At 43.1% G+C, this 18,435-nt stretch overlaps 1 protein-coding gene and 1 pseudogene across 1 annotated transcript in view; one reads left to right on the top strand and one right to left on the bottom strand.

The window, feature by feature from the left end:
* The window catches only part of Synpr (synaptoporin), a 326,780-nt gene that overhangs the window by 62,737 nt on the left and 245,608 nt on the right, over positions 1-18,435 (top strand). The gene's annotated exons all lie outside the window — the stretch shown is intronic.
* On the bottom strand, positions 17,013-17,346 carry Rps20-ps5 (ribosomal protein S20, pseudogene 5; annotated as a pseudogene).

Raw genomic sequence — 18,435 nt, 5'->3', positions numbered from 1 at the left:
CTCATGCTGTCCATGACTGACTCACTGACGAAGCCAGCCCTCCTCACCCAACCTCTACTTTCTAAAGTTGCATTTATACCACTCTGAGCTGTTACCACGGTCAGCTATGAGAGTGAAGCAAGCTGCCTAATACAGGGCTGGTGGTAGGTTGAGATTTAGTGTACAGGAGTCTCTCAGCAGGAAGATATTTCTATTAGTCTGTTTCCCTGCTGTGAGAAAAAAATCTCAGCAAAACAACTCAGGAGAAGAAAATGCTTCTCCTGCCAAGCTTCTAAAGCCCCGGGCTTTAGAAATTTGGGTCTCTCTTGGCAGAAAGGTCATGGGGTGGGTCTGTGCAGTTTACCTCTGGAGGCCAGGAAACAGAGAAGGAGGAAGAGAGAGGGAGTATGGAAGAGGGGACACACACACATACACACACACACACACACACACACACACACACACACAGAGAGAGAGAGAGAGAGAGAGAGAGAGAGAGAGAGAGAGAGAAATTTCTAGTTACAGAGTCCTGTCATCTTGCCCTCTTCCTATGGGACAGTTCCGTTCACATTCAGTTCAGGTATTTCTTCAATTCTCTCTAAAGGTTCCTCACAGAAACACCCACGTGTGCTTAGCTGCTTTCTAGTCAGCTGGACCGTCAAGATTAGTCATCACAGCATCTAATGCCATGTAACTTGAACACACTGCTACAGATCCTCTTACATTTTCTGTCACTCACACCAGTAAGACAGGCTGGGGCTTTAAATGGAAAATATTTGGCTTCCTCATGGGGCCTATACCATATGCAATGTAAGAGCAGATTCTAAAGTTGGGTATCCTAGATCACAGCTTGCATTTGATTATTTATTGAGTGGAAAAAAATACATCTGTTTTGCTATAAACTTGTAAGCAGCTTTGGAAATGGGGAGAGACAATGTTTACAGTAGAGTAAGAAATCAGCAAGGCTCCCAACAGGACCAAGGTGAAAGTTGACATCACTGGGTAGACGATCAGCAAGATGTCTGCAGATCAAAGCGCTTGGAGTCCAGCGAGTGTCATGCCACAGCCATGTAGATCGAGGGGGGGGGCATTTAGTTAAGCAATTGGATTCTCTAAATATTGGGAGTAGGGGTAGTGCCAATATGAAAACAGTGTTCGGAACTGGGTTTCTCACTGGAAAGCAAGGAGTGCTCTCCCAATGGTAATGTTACTGTCTCACACTGTGGGGTCTGCTGAGGCTGCATATCTAGACCCTACTGTCTCAGGCCTCTGTGGCTACAGTTGGCTTCATTGACTGCAGTGCACCTGGAGCCTGTGTCTTAGTTCTGCCCCTCCTTGCACCCCAGGAGCTGCTCTGGTATAGCGCTCTATCCCTGCTTCGGGCCCACAGTCACATCCACTTTAGTGTTCTTAGGTCAAGTTCACAGGAATGCCTGTGTCCCTGGCCTGGTCTTGCTCTGTTGCTTCTGCCGAGAGTGCTCAGCATCCCAACACTGCCTTCTAATTTCAGCCATGAGCCTTAGGTATTTATTGTGTCTGGGAGGCATGAGCATCCTCGGTAACTACAGCATCTGGACAGCAAGTTCATTCATTTCCCATTGAAGATTCCCATCTCAAAACCCATGGCCCCTCTGTCCATCTTCAAGGTACCAGAGTCCTACTCACTAGTGAGGGCTTTTCCCTCTTACAACATCAAAGTCTTGTGCCACAGAAAGTAGGGGAGAGTCAACACTGAGGTGATTTAAGTCTTGAGTTAGTACACATACCCAATAAACCTCTGCTTCAGCCTAGGGGCCAGCATGGTGAGCATCGGTGTATGGTGTGACAGTGTTTAACACTTCTGTGAGCTTAGATAAGACTCAACTTACTGGCATCCTGACAAGTAACTTCATCTTGTCACTGGCTGACCTTGGGGAAGGAGTTATGCTTAACCTCAAACTCATAAGAAAAGATTTCCCCAAAGTAGGGACCATTATTTTTTTTTTCAGAAAGGTCAAGAAGAATTAACAGGGGAGGAAAGATTATTTCACGTGCTGGGAGTCAAAATGGCTGTCTGCATTGGTGGCATACACTTGCAATATCAGCAATAGGAGGGTGGGGCCAGAGGAATTCCTGGGGCTGCTGGCTGGCTGGTCTAGCCTAAAGAGTAAGTCTTAGGTCCGTGTCAAATAAATAAATAAATAAAATATCCTAAAAAAGCCACACCCAAAGTTGTCCTCTGGTACACACACGCATACACACACACACACACACACACACACACACACACACACACACACACACAGAAAAGCAAATAAATAAGAAATGTAAAAAAGAATGACGTTTTCCTTCTCCTTGCCAGCCAATTGTTCAGTCAGGAGATGTCAACCGAGTGCCAAGTTGTGTGCACACTGTGCCGGAGGCCACCTGTGAACATCCCCGTGCTCTTTTAGCAAAGTGAAGCAGCAGACAGCCGCTGTGCCAAGCGCCCTGAACTTTCATGATGGCAGCTGATAGATAGCTCTCCCGCAGAGATGTCCTTTTCTCTTTGAAGTCTTTGCCCCTTGCCAGCCATTTTTTGCCATGGTGTGGTCACTGTGAGCAGCATCCATGGCCCAGTCTTTGAAGTCCTCTTGCTGAGGATGTGGCACAGAGCACAGCTCTTTGATGTTTGGACTTCTGGGTCGAGGATTCTTACGCTCAAGCCTGGTCTCTAGTCCCACCTCTGCTCTTTCTTGCCTTAGAAGTCATCGTCCTCATTTTAGTGCCTTGCTTGTATGAAACGGAAACTTACTTGAGTCGACAGAAAGGTGTACAAGATGAGCTCCTGCCGGGATCTAAGTGTAAAGATTCAGCAACAGTGCAAAGAAGCAGGCTGAGTCAGAGAAACGGCTCCAGTGACCTGAAGTGACGAAAAGGATCCACTGTCTGTATCATTCAGATATATATCACATTCCATAAGTGGAGGCATGTGGTCTCTGCAGCTAAATGGACAGTTGGCCCTTCATGATTCATATTCGCCAAATAAAATTCTCTGGTATCCCCCTAAGCTCCACCAATGTCTTCTTTTAATGTGCTTTTTATCCCCAAATATTATGATCAAAGCACGTATCAGTACCACCTCTGTTCTCTCAGATCCACATCTAGTCCATCAGCAAACCCTTTCCCTGATTACTTCAGCCTGCATCCTGATTTTGTGTCCCTTTCAAGTCCAATGTGGACATTGGTGCCTTCCTATCCTAACTGAGCCTTTGCAGTGACACTTTTGTCCCAGTTTCAATTCTTACCCTCAGCACAGCGCTGTTATACATGAGGCAACCAGAAGAAATATTTGTAAAAGACACAAACACAACTATTCTCCTTGAACCCATTAATGATTTTCTGTTGCAGTAAATATAAAATCCAACAGCCTTGATCTTGGCCTACAGTATTATCAGGACCCTGGATATGTCTCTAAATGTACATGCCTGACGCATGTGCATTAACCACTTGATTTCCTTCAACAAAGCTTATCCATCTCTCAGGACCCTGGTACTTTCTCTTGCCCTTTGGCCTAGAGCACGGTTCACCTGATAATTCCCATGACTGAGATTAGCTTCTCAAGAGGCTTCTGTATGTTATGGAGACCCTACACTCATTGTATTTCTTCCCTCTTCCTTTCTGTCTCCAACACTTACATCCAGGACCAGGCACAGCATGTCGTATGTTTATCTATGGAATATAAATCCCATAGAGGCAGGAAGTATATTGTTGGCACATAATAAATGGTGAGAAAATGCTGGAATAAGTCAGTGATTGGTAGGGGGGTGGACTGTAGATTATACAGCACCATTTTTCTATTCCATCTCAAGAGATTTCCCTGAATCTATATGCTATTTGATGGCCATCCCTTGTCCAGGAGCAAATAAGGTTACACTCTGAGATTGTGGGAAATGAGGCTTTGTGATTTTCAGAAGGAAGCTCGGGTGATCTAACCAGGAGAAAGAAGAAAGATGCCAGTCACTGTCCCATCCTACAAGACAGTCAATGAGGGTCCAGAGGTTACCTGGAAAAGAATGGGGGACAAGAGACATGAAGAGGGAAGCCAAAAATAGAGTCTGATCAAGGTGACAAATTTTATTTTTCCTCAAGGATGAATTTATACCATAGCAGGGGTAACAGAGGGAGGGGGGAGTGGGAAACATCAATGCAAGCCAAGGACACTGGCTCCTGTGGTCAGCTGACGTCAACGGGATGTTGGTTTCTCAGAAAGGTCACAAGTTTGTCATATCACTAATCATCCTGACCACCAGATTTGTATTAGTCTTCTGCAGCTGGCTGGGGACTTTCCATGAACCCAGTCATACTTAAATCTTGACTATGATATTAACATCAATAATGGAGGGTTTTAAGGGCATCCCTCCCAACAAGTCACAGCAGTAAGTGTTGCTTTGTGTGATTGCCAAATGAGATTGGTGTGAGGATGTGTGCAGTGCTGTGTGATTCCTGCCATGAACGATACAGGGGGGAATGGCACTAATGGGAGAAGTGTGGGAATCCTGCCTTGTAGTTCCAATATGGAACTACGGATTCACCGGGGGGTCAGGGGGTGTGACTCCCTTGAAAACATATGTCTTCCTCTATACATATACACCAGAAGAAATACAGTCGTCATCATATTGTTTTGAGAAATAATAAATTGGTAGCCTTATGGGGCAGCTTAAGAAAAATGGATATTATTAGACTATTTCTAATGATTGCTTTGGAAATGATTAGACATCACTAGTGCCTGCCAATAATCAACTTTTAAAGGGGGTAAAGAGGAAGTACCCACTTGCTTATTCTCTTAGGCCTTGACAGGGGGTCCTCCTTGAGGATCAGTTCTCCCATCTTCCCATGTAAACATCAGGTGGTAAAGCTACAGGAAGACCGCATCCCCAAGGGAGTGCATAGAGAGCATTCCGATGTGACAGACACATCAAGGGCATAAGAAGGAAACTATCTCTGCCACCAGAGTCCCTGAGCCTACCTGACCTAATCAAGACACTAATGTTCAAGTGATCACTGAGGAATAGATGTCGCCACCTTAGATAGCAGATGTCCCTCTGTAAAGAGTATAGCTGTTTCTTCATTCTAGCATTATGTGTGGGTTCACCAAAAAAAAAAAAAAATAGGAACCTACCATATTGCCATTCTGGATGCCTACATATAGCCAAACCTCTCAGAAAATCATAACGGACCAATAAACTCCTCCATTTTTTGTTAAGAACTGTGCAGTCTGGTGACAGTTGTGCTGAGTAACCGAACAAGTACTCTAGAATCACATTGTGACATGTGCTGCAGGGACGATGGACTGGTACTGAACAACGACTCGGCCTAGCTTTGCTAAGGGAAGAGGGGAATCAAGGAGGGCTTCCATGCGGAGTTGACATTTATGCAAAGACCCAGCGAGCAGAGATTCCACAGTCTCTAACCATAGATGCCACGATAATTACCCAATCTCCAAAATCTATTAATCCCAGTTCCTGGATTCTAAAATTATCCTATACATCTTATGTCCCTTACTAGAAAAATTAATAAGGAACATTTTTTTTTTGACGGGAGCAAAGGGCATTATCTGAATGATCCCCAAGAAAGGCAGCGCCAACATCATAGGAATCATTTCAGTGCTTCCCTGATTAGTAAGTACAGCCTGAGTATTTCTATATTCTTATGAAACTACCTTCAAGTATAATTATTTTTTGTTTCTATACCATTCCAAGTAGTGTTCTTGGGTACTCAATTATTGAAAGCCGGGATCGTTCCTTATAATCATACTGTCATATTTGTTACAGGATCCTTTGACTTTAAAAGCATAGCTTTGCACCACATCTATGTTTTTATAGCGAGGATCGGCCATTTAGTGGATAGGGGCTCTCTCCTAGGGGACATTTGTGAGCTAATGGCACTCTTGTCCACTTGGCTGCACTTCACAATTTATACACTCCTCCTGCTTTGAGTGCTAAAGAGGACTAAAGGTGAACAAGTCTTGCAAGCCATGTTTCCCCCACCTTTGGATATGAAGACTGGGTCGCTGTGTCTCCAGGACTGTCCTAAGGGCCACAGCCGTTGGGTAGCTGAGCTTCACCACAAACTCACTTGTCATACTCCCTTCATGTAGGGAAAATGTTTGTGTTCAGGGCTTGGCAGGTGGAATATGGGGATGTGAGTCGTTGCCGTGAGATGGGCTTTTTCAATCATGTATCCAATTTACTCTGTACCCATGAGTATCAACTTCCTCACTGCTAAAGCAGAATTATCTGTACTCAATGGGCCATTGTAGCTTTCATGGGAGGTGAGACGTTTTATCAGCGCGTTTAGCAAGGCATGCAAACACGTTCTAAGCAGTGGTTCTCATTCTGTGGGCTGTGACCCCTTTGCATGTCACATATCAGATAGTTACATTATGACCCATAACAGTAACAAACTTACAGTTCTGAAATGGCAATGAAATAATTTTTATGGTTGGGGGTCGTGCAACATTAGCAAGTTGAGAACCAATGCTCTAGGTACTTAGAATCCTCATGTGAATGAAGTTTATGCTCTTAGGCCAAGTCTAGATGAGAAAGGAGCAGTGAACAGGCTCTAAGGTCCAGGTAATCCTGTTTCCTTCCACCCAGACTCTTTATCATCTTCTGCGCAAGTTCATTGACTTTATCAGCTGACAAAGTTATACAATGTAATAAAGAGTGTTCTTAAGCACAAACGAAAATGTTATCCCTGGAAGCAAATCACATCGCTGAAAATTCAGGATGCTTGATCTAGAGAGATGAGAGTACAGCATGGAAGGCAGCTGTGGCCAGAGTTTCTAACTAACCTAGTCTTCCTCCATTCATTCTGTCAAAGGACAGAAACAGTGGCCGAGAAATCCAATACAGACCTCTGCTAACAATACAGAAATGCCATAAAGGCAAGAGGGAAAAGACGTCTCACAGGCCCTGCCGGAGAGACATTGCCCTGCTGTGCATAGCGTACAGATGGCAGCCCAGCTGGATGACTTTGAAAAAGGAGAGTTTTGGAAAGTTAGTTAGTTAGTTAGTTAGTTAGTTAGTTAGACATAAGATAGAAGAGGTCAGAGTCTGTGGACCCATTAGCTGGTTTCTGGGTTAAAAATTAAGCCTACTCTATTGGTGTCTGGCCTTGATCTTGACACACTGTTGACAGTAACTTGGGTTTTGAACCCTTGGAGCGGATCTGCCCCACCGTGGATCTGAGTCACTTGGGAAACATAGGAAGCTAGAGCTAATTGGGTTGGTTCACCATTGAAGGCAGTAATTTAGTAGGCATGAGAAAAGACCCAGTCAGTGTTAAAGCACCCTCCCCATTAATTTCATAAGTAATATTAGGTTTGAAATAAAATGAATCTGTCAGATGGTTGAAACAATGAGGAACTTGTGTGTTTAATTATACATACACACTCACACAGACACACAGACACACAGACACACACACACACACACACACACACACACACACACACACACAAAGACAAAGGACCTGATGAGGTGGCTCAGTAGTTAAGAACATTGGCTACCAACACAGATCATAGGATTTGGAGCATGGTGCATTGGCCAAGGGGCACGTGTGCATCTGGATCATTGATGATTTCCACACAAGTCGTGGAAGAACAGAAGTAAAGGTTTGGAATGACACATAGGAATGTGGAAAACCAGTGGAACACAGTGTCACAGATCCTGGGGCTCCATGAAAACCCTTCCTGTCTGCTTCTGGAATGCCAGGGGAGAAGAGAAGCGAGCCCAGACTTCCACACTTGAGGTAAGTTGTAGTCTGAGCTGCTTTTCTGTGATCTGTTTCATATTTAGTTTCAAGGAGAGGTTCACTGGAGAAAATTAACCTTAAATTCATGAACTATAACTTAACATGGCAAAATAAAGCCAGAAAGTCCACCTTTAAAATTTATTGTCAAAAATACAATTTTTTGAGGATTTTTTTCCTCAAAAAGATATTAAAAGATAAAGGAACATACTTAGCATTACTTTCACTAGTTTGAGTAAAACTATTACCCCAGGCCACAGTGGGGCTGTGTGTATTCAAAAGACACACACACACACACACTCACACACACACACTCCTACACACACTCCTACACACACTCCTACACATACCCATACACACACTCACACACACTCACACACATACATTCACACACACTCTCACACACACTCTCATACACATTCACTCACACACACACTCACTCACACACACAACCTCAGACACATTCACTCATACATTCACTCACACACTCACACACACAGATTCACTCACACACACACACTCCTACACACACTCCTACACATACCCATACACACACACACACTCACACACACACACACACTCCTACACATACCCATACACACACACACACTCACACACACTCCTACACATACCCATACACATTCACTCACACACACACTCACTCACACACACAACCTCAGACACATTCACTCATACATTCACTCACACACTCACACACACAGATTCACTCACACACTCATACACATACACACACTCTCACAGACACATTTACTCACACACAGATTCACTCACACACACCCTCTCTCACAAACACATTCACTCACACTCACACACACATACTCACTCACACACACACTCACACACTCACACACATACACATATACATTCACTGACACAGCCTCACACACACTCACACACACATTCACTCACACTCACACACAAACACTCACACTCACACACACTCACACACTCATACACATACACACACACTCTCACAGACACATTTACTCACACACAGATTCACTCACACACACCCTCTCTCACTCACACACACACACATACTCACTCACACACACACTCACACACATACACATATACATTCACTGACACAGCCTCACACACACACTCACACACACATTCACTCACACACACATTCACTCACACTCACACAGAAACACTCACACACACACACTCACACATACACTCACACACACACTAACACACATACATTCACACACATTCACACACACTCTCACACACACTCTCATACACATTCACTCACACACACAGTCACTCACACACACACACTCAGACACATTCACTCATACACTCACTCACACACACACAGATTCACTCACACACTCATACATATACACACACACTCTCACAGACACATTTACTCACACACAGATTCACTCACACACACCCTCTCTCACAAACACATTCACTCACACTCACACACACATACCCACTCACACACACACTCACACACTCACACACATGCACATATACATTCACTGACACAGCCTCACACACACACTCACACACACATTCACTCACACACAAACACTCACACTCACACACACACTCACACACACACACTCACACATACACTCACACACACTAACACACGTACTCACACACACTCACACACACACATTCACTCACAAACACATTCACTCACACTTACACACACACACTCACTCACACACATACTCACACACTCACACACATACACACATACATTCACTGACACAGCCTCACACACACACACTCACACACACACAAACACCCACTCACACACTCACACACACACACTCTCAGACACATTCACTCATACACTCACTCACACACACATTCACTCACACACACATTCACTCACACACACATACACACTCACACACACTCACACACACACACTCAAACACACACTCACACACATACACACATACATTCACTGACACACAGCCTTACAACACTCCCACAGACACATTCACTCACACACACACACTCACACACACACTCACACTCACATACACACTTACACACATACACACACACACTCACACACATACAGATAGAGGAGGGTATATAGGAGTATAAATTGAAAGAAGATAAGGATATAAATGAGTGTGCACATTATGCGTACGCAATCAAGTAGACAAAGACATTCTTTTATTGCATTTTCGATTCAGCAGAAAAGCAATCCCAACCGTTTGACCCTTGTCCCTGTTTCAGTGCGACGAGCCAGTTTATAAGGACTCATCTGGAACTCTCATTATGTCTCCCATACTTGAGGGAAGCATATGATTGAGACACTTTTGAAGCTGTCTTCTGTTTCTTTTGTGGAGGCAATAGCTCTTTGCTAGTTTATGTAATGCTGAACACTCTGTTCAACTCACAAATATTTGCCTTTACTAATTATCTCGAGAGAAGATCTGAAAGACTGTGCCATGCCGAACCCATTTTATTTTCAGAACGTTAATGATCTTTACCTCTGGGATTCATTAGCTGAAATATAATTGCTGATTATATACACTGACTCCAAGTCAAATCCAAATCTTTTCAAGTCTTTCTTGATACATAACTGAAGGATTGTTTGCTCCCCCTACAGGTTGTTTCAGACTCTTCAGATACTCATATTCTCCAGGTGAAGAGAAGGGAAAATGACAGTAGACAAATTTAGATGCTTCCCATCGATGTAATTGTAGAGCCAGAAATGAGTAACCTCACCATTCAATCAAGTTTGGTTTGATGGGGAATACAGTCAGCTTGTCAAGATTCACAATCGCTATGGAGACTAACCTCTGGCATGGCTGCTAGAGAGTTTCTGCATTAGTTTATCTGAAAGGGGAAGATCTGCCCTAACTTGGGACCCGTTTTATGGGCGGAGGCCCCAGACCGAATTAAAAAGGAAAAGGGAACTGAGCATGCGCACTTATCCTGCTCTGTTTCCCGCTGAGATGCAGTGTCATTCAGTTGCCTCAGACTCCTGTAGCCACACCTTCTTACCCAGCCAGGATGGACTACATCCCCAAGCCTCTCTCCTTCCCATTGTTTTGTCAGATACCCACAGCAATAACTACCGTAACTAATCTATGTCGTATAAACCGAAGAAGAATAGCCATTCTGGAACTTTTTCAATCACACTATATGTGAAGGGTGTGCACCTTTACAGATAAGGGACGCTACTAGGCACCCCGTTCGTTGCCATTCATCGAGCAACGCTTTTCTGTGTGGGCCTTGCTACTAAAAGGAAATCAAAGCAAATGTAAGACAGAATCGCACCTCATTGGGCAGCTGCTCAGAAAGTACGTGATGGCTACATTTGCGGGATCCTGGGGAAGTATTACCATGTAGCAGTCACCGTTACCAAGAACATCGTTGGTCTCTTGGTGGTGTAATCTGCATGTACGCGCGTCATCCCCTCCACTACTTACAACACCTTATTGTGAAAATAACAACACTAAGTCACGTAGACCTTAACAAACTTGTCCTGGGCTGCAGAGATGGCTCCGGGGGTAAGATTCTTGCTAAGCAAGCATGAGGATCTCAGTTGGGATACTAAAGACCCACATAAAGCCAGATGTGCCAGCTTGCTTCTGTAACCTTAGTACTGGGGGGAGAGGCAGGAGGTTCCCCCCAAAGCTCACTGGTCAGCAAGTCTGCTAACCCATCTCGGTAAAGAGATACTGTCTTAAAGATACTGAAGCATGAAAGGGAGGGAAAACAAAGCAAGTATTGCAGATAAAAGTGAATTTCATGGCAGGCTTTGCACAGTAAATTTCATGTCATGAACATGTGCTAGCAGAGTAGATACAGGTTTCTAAAGGTGTAGCTTGTGATGCATAACTAAATGTGGGCATTACACAAAAATGAGCAATAAGGAAACATTTCTGATGATGTGCTGTCTAAAGAGTAACTCGAAACCAAATGCATCATGAACGCATGGTATTTCTCAGTGCCTCCCATGTTGTACTGTGTGTTTTCTCTGTAGCCGTGCATGTGAACACACAACTGTGTACTTTGCATGGGGCATGACCTCAGTGGCATGCGACACAACAAATACTGCCTGAAGGATGACAGCTCAGACTCCAGACTATTACACATCAGGAACCGCAATATTTAAATGAATATACAAAATGTTCATCTCTTACGGAAACATCACTGTATAATTGCAGAAAATGAAGAATGTTACTACTCTCGTGTGACCATTCCTCAGTACGTAAATACAAAAGCAGTTCAGATTTTACTAGGTTAGACTTTTAAAATTATGGTTTGAAGAGGGAGTTCCAAGACAGCCAGGACTACATGGAGAAATCCTGTCTTGAAAAAGAAAAAAAATAATAAAATTATTATTTGATATGCTAGTTTGAGTTTTATTAAAAATATTAATACATTTTAGCTTTGGGATCTCCAACAGTTTCTGAAATTCCCTGAAGCTTGCCTCTACATGTTGTAGTGTGCATTGGTGCAAAATTGTCTTTGGGTCATTGTCCATTACACAATCAGAATATTGATCTATTGATCAACTCTGCCAAACCCTTGAAGAAGCATTGTGTCCTGTGGTACCACTTATTCATCTAATATTTCATTATTTATGTAAAGACAAACATATTCATCTCATTAGCCTGCAAATTTGCTCCCATCGTTAATGGTAAATTTATCTGTGTACAAGATAATTACCTTAAGATGAATTAGTTTATTATTTATTGTTAGTAAACATTTAATTGTAGACCTGTTCTCTGTATCTATTTACCCAAGGTTACTTTAGCATTTATTGGGTGGAATGGAGTTGTGAGTTGAAACTGAGTCTAAGACTTGCACCATATGGTAGTGGGGGTTGTAGCTCTCAGTGGTAGAAGCAGTGCGAACTCATGTCTTTCATAACAACTGGGAACTAGTTACAAATTTCACCCGATTGTTTTATCTAAAGAAAACATGGCTCAATAAACTTAACAACTTTTCAGGGGACCTAAACACTTAAGTGGCAAAGTAGGAATTCATATCTATACATTGCTTCTGGTCTCCTTGGCTCCTGAACGGCATTCTTCTTCTTCAGAGGAGCAGGAGAGTGACAAATGTCTCCCAGGAGTAGAAATGATAATAGTGGTAGTCAGAGGCTAATGCAAAAATGACAACCTGGAGTGACTGGGTGTCGTGGGTGTGCATGGGTCAGCCTTCTGCTGTTGATGTAATGGGAAACAAAGTGGTTTTTTTTTCATTGCCTGAAGAGATGAGTAATGAATTTATAGAGCCTGGAGCCTGCTGTGAGGAGATATCAAAGACAGAACTGGGTTGCACCAGGAAGAGAGGCAAGGCCAAGGCTGTGCCTGCTTGATTCAGGAGTACCTTCCCAGCAGGGGTGCACTAGATCCCTGCAGAGCACGGTAATGAACGGACTGAGATAATGATAGGTTTCCTGCCTGAGTGCAGAGCGTGCGGGGCACTTAGGCAGAGAAACTGCCCTGCAAACTTTCAACTGAAGGAAAAAGGAATGTGATTTTTTGTACATGCCAGTGGATCAGTCAGTCCGCTTTCTGTTATCGTGAAAATGCCGGAAGATAATCAAACTGAGTAAGTAAAGTTTACACTGGCTCCCAGTTTCCATGATTCGAGTTAGACCTGTGGTGAGTCCAAACGCTGCTGAAGAGAGAATTTGGAGCAGAGCTAATCATGCAGGCAGCACTGGCCTTTCTCTGCCTGTCTTTTTCCCACTTGGTATAGTGTTTGCATTCTCATCTAGTTGTCACAAATAGCAATTTCTTTCTTTTAAGAGACTAAATCTACATTTACACACACACACACACACACACACACACACACACACACACACACACACACTATACTTACCCATTCATACCTTCAGGAACACTTTACTCTTATTTAAGATTTTGAAGCAGATCTGGGGTTTACTGAAGATATTTTAACATTGCCTTAAGCACAAAGGTTGTAACGAAAAAGAGCAGAAGAAAATAAGACACATACCTTTGGGTTCTCAAAGAAGTGTTGCACTGTCTTTATGATAGTCATATATAGGATTTGGGGGGGTGTTTAAAGTTGGTTTTCAAAGGGTGGATAAGGAATCTAAGGAGTTTTTAAGGTGGTTCCTGACAGCGGTGCCATTATTCTTAAGACTCTAGGATGCAGAAAGCTAAGCTATTGTTATGAAATTTGAGACCACTGGGGGTAAAATACCACTAGACTCATTTCAGATTATAATTAGCCAAATTTATGAAAGCTGCTAGCAGGGCCACAGTCTCTAACCCAATCAGAGACTTGTCACCCTGAGGTGAGTGAAGGAGCCACAAGAGCTGTTCCATTCTTCTAAGACTGGATAGATGGGCAAGGCAACCTTGAAATTGTCTTTGAGTGTTTGTGTTAGCAGGTTACAGAAGCCAAAATCAGCAGTTAGTCACAGCACAACAAGCAATGGCCATGGCTGCACATTTCTGGGTTGGGCTTAAGGAATCAGTGTTGTTGGAAACTTACTGTCCAGAAACTTGAATAAGAAACAAATGACTACTAGGTATCAAGATGGATGACGGGCACAGAAAGGATTTTCTTTAGCCATCACAGCATCTTTACTGCAAAGTTCTGAGTTTTGTTTGAGAATTTTATACAATGTCTAGGGAAATGAATGAGGTTCATTGTTACCTTGACCTAAAGTATTTATGAATGAAGGGTTGCCATCACTTTTAATAAAGAAAAATATACTAGTCATGCATATGGTCTCCTATATAAGCTGGACTGTGACCCTCCCAAATGCTTACACCAACAGGTCTGAGAATATGCAAGTCACTAAGTATGCAAGTAGGTTTTCTACAGAAGTCTCTGAGCTAAAGTGAAGCCCTTATAGTAGGAACTCACTTCAGCATGACTGGAATCTTCATTCGGAGAAAGACATTGAGGTGTCTGCAGGAAGGCCATGAGGGAAGGAGGCAGCCGAGGACACTGATCCATGAGCTGAGGAACAGAGGGAGTCTTGAGAAAGAACCAAACCTCCAGCACCATATCTTGGACTTCCAGCCACCAGAGAAACTATGGATTCGTGTCCTAAAAGCCACTGGAAACATGGTGTCATGCTATGGCAACCCCGCTCTCCTAGTGCTATCAACAAGCTGCATATTGTTAAGTGTGGAAATGGAGGCATCAGAATGGAACTTGGGTCCTCTCCAAGCTTACATGACTCGTGGTTTTACCTGCTGCATCATCCCAATGGCTTCCAAACCTAATCTAAAATGAAGACCCCAGTATTCAAGCTCACTATGATGTAATGTCCAATATGCTACCTTTTTGTTAATATTAAATGTCAGTATTTGGTGGTTTAAGGTAAAGGGATATTGTCCCTTCAAAAATCTGCCATGTTGCTATTTTGATCGGATGTAGTTGATATAGTTGAAATTGTAACATGCTCTTGCTGTTTTTGAACTCATAATCCTCCTGCCGTAGCCTTCTGAGGCTGATGGTAACCACACCAACACAGCTATGCCCATTTTTGTAGAACATTTTAGCTTTGTTTCTTATCAATATACAAAATTCTGCATTTGGTGTGATCTAGGAAAGACGGTAATGAGTTTTCTCATTTTCCTGTGAAACTCAAAGCTTCAGAAAGCCAAAACTTTTCCTTCCCCTTTCTAATTCCAGAACCATTTTGAGAAGAGAATTCTGGTTTGATGTTTTGGGTTAGCTCATTTGAATCTTAGAACAAAATTGGAAAGCTGTCTGTGCATCTCTGCCCCTAAGGACTGCTTGTGTTCTTTCTGGGTTTTGAAAGTCAAAGAAATCAGCAAATGGCAAAACAGATGAGGGAGACATGGAGTAAGTGATAAATATGTAGTTGCCACATGGACTGTGTATTAATCCCCGTGTCCCCTGATAGCTCTCCAATGGGAGCCAGTTCTTTGTCCTGGAGAAAATCTAGCTCAAGTTGGGTACAATGGTGCTTTAAAATCCTTTTTTCATGACTTCATTTACAAAACCAGGCCCTTGAGGGCATTCTGAGAGGATCGACTCTGCCTAGGGTTCAGGATTTCTTTAATCCTTTGATCATCTGCTAGTTGAATTTAAAAATATATATTGACAAGCTGTCCAGTGTGCCAACAAAGGCTCTGATGGATCTGCACTTTGCTTCAGGAACTCGGGTCTTTAGTAGTCTGAAGAATGGGACTTGTGCTTATCCAAATCGTCTACTGGAATTTAGCTGTGGCAGCTGTACATAGTGGTGTTGGAAATGGTCAGCTAGCATGTGCTCTTTTGTGTAGAATTTGCAGGAATCTCTGGAAATGCCTATGTAGGGGAAATTTTCAAACTAAACCTCGTAGTACTTCATGTATTACAAAGTGAGTGATTCCCCCTATCCAGGAACTTTGAGGCTGTTCAGAAATGGCTCAGGTCCCTGAGGAGAGTAATGGGGGACACTTTGTACTATCAGATTGAATTGAGAACCTGTAATGATTCAGTGGATCAGAATACTAACATATAAATACTATACATTCAAAAGCTCAACCTGGATGTTGAATCAGAATTTAAACAAACTCATTTTGACTGGGCGATCAAAGTGTTTTTATATTGAATGCTTAAGTCCACCATAGTTTCTTGTTAAGCCTCTGGGCATGCCTGTGAGGATGGTCTAGATAGGCCGTGATGGTTTGGGATCTGGAACTAAACAGAAGAGGAAAGCCAGCTGTCTTAGGTTTACTGTTGCTGCAATGAAACACATAACCAAGAGCAAACTGGGGAGGAAAGGGTTTATTTGGCCTGCACTTCCACAGGAATTCAGTCACGGCAGGAATCTGGAGGCAGGAGCTGATGCATAGGTCGTGAAGGGCTTGCTGCTTACTGGTTTGCTCTTCATGATTTGCTCGATCTGATTTCTTATAGAATCTCAGACCACCAGCCCAGGGATAGCACCATGCACAATGGACCCTTTCCTACAAATCACTAGTTAAGAAAATGTCCTACAACTGAACCTTTTTTTTTTTTTTCCGGGGCTGGGGACCGAGAACCCAGGGCCTTGTGCTCTCTAGGCAAGCGCTCTACCGCTGAGCTAAATCCCCAACCCCTTCTACAACTGAATCTTATGGGAACATTTTCTCAACTGAGGTCCCGTCCTTACAGATTAGTTTGTTTGAAGTTGTCTCAATTTAACATAAAACTAGCCAGGACACCAGCTGAATACTAATGCTCATATTTCTCTGCTTCCTAATTGTTATCTTTTTTTTTTTTAACAATTAGGTCAACTTATTTAAACAGTTGACTTAGGTATCTGCAATGGTGACTTCAACCTCCACTCCTGGCTCAATACTGATAGAAGTAACAATCTCAGAAGGTCTATGTAAATCAATGAGTCACTCGTGGATCCTCATCTGGAACCTTCACCACAAGGTGTTTCTCTGTGAGTCTCAGTGTCTTGGGGTGCATGAGCACTGGTCCTTTCACTTTCAGATTCTTCTCCTTCGTGCCCCTGATCAAACCCACACAAACCTTCTTCAGCGACTTCGCTTTGCAGCTGGTGAGCATGATTCAAATTTAGTAAATATCTGCTTCGGGCTCCACAGGTGTCTTTCCAGCAACTGAGGCACAGCCCCTCATCAGGAGTAACAGCCATGAGTCAGGACTGAGCAGCCTGGGCAGAGCTCCATGGCATGCATCACCAGGTCTCAGAAAGACCCTATTGTTAACTTAGTGTGACCAGCTGCCTCATGCTGCTTTCCTCACTCTTTGCACACCGTGATGAGTCAAACTCTGAGACAAAAATAAACCTTCCCCTCCTTATTTTTTTTTAAGTCAGATACTTTGTTCTATCAGTGACGAGAGTAATTAATACAGTAATGTCATTCAATCTTATTTTGAAATATGCCGTTTCGATTCCAACGTGTCCAGAATTATTCTCACTAACCCTGGCTTGTTCTTCAAAGTTTTCCATTGTGAGTGCCTTAAGTTACCTGGGAACAAGAACTTCATGAAGACCTCATGCTTTCTGCCTTCAACTTGACCTCTGTGCATCCCCCTACTAGTGAACAGCACTCAAAGCCTCAAATCTAGGAGTCAATCTAGCATCTCTTCCTATTTCCCTTTTTAATTCATCAGAAAGAGCCCATTTGGATGCTTGGAAGCAGCTCAAGTCCATCTTTTTCTGTCCACCTTGGACCCCAGTATAGACATTGCCATGCCTTGCTTCTCAAGAGAGTTCCCAGAGAGTCTTCTGACTTGGCCCTGCTGATCTCGCCACTCTCAAATCCGTTCTCTACTCAACTGTAAGTCATCTCACTCTGGTTTTAATGAGATCATGCCATTTCCTTGGCACACCTGGGAAAGACTTCCTTTTACAATCAGGATAAAATGCATCCATTGTTATTGTCTACACTGTCCTCCAACATGATATGCCTAATTGCCTATCTTCGTACATAATTAGGCTCCCCTCTACCACCTTTGCTTTCTTATGGCGTTTAGAAGGAACTGGTTATCTCTTCAGAGTCTTTGCATTTTCTGAACTTCAGCCCTGCTGCTGCTAGGATGATCTCACCCTCCGTCTTCTGACAATTAGATTATTCTCTTCAAAAACCTTTAGCTCAGATTTCAATTGACCAGAATCATCTTCAGACCTGTGGTCTAAAAGGACCAGGTGCATCAATTTCCGTCCCTTCCCCTTTGCTGATTAGTGGCACTAGCTACTGTTTC

Source organism: Rattus norvegicus, chromosome 15 (genome assembly GCF_021556685.1).
Source record: "Rattus norvegicus strain SHRSP/BbbUtx chromosome 15, alternate assembly SHRSP_T2T, whole genome shotgun sequence".
Classification (NCBI taxonomy): domain Eukaryota; kingdom Metazoa; phylum Chordata; class Mammalia; order Rodentia; family Muridae; genus Rattus; species Rattus norvegicus.
This window is presented reverse-complemented; position numbering and strand designations above follow the sequence as displayed.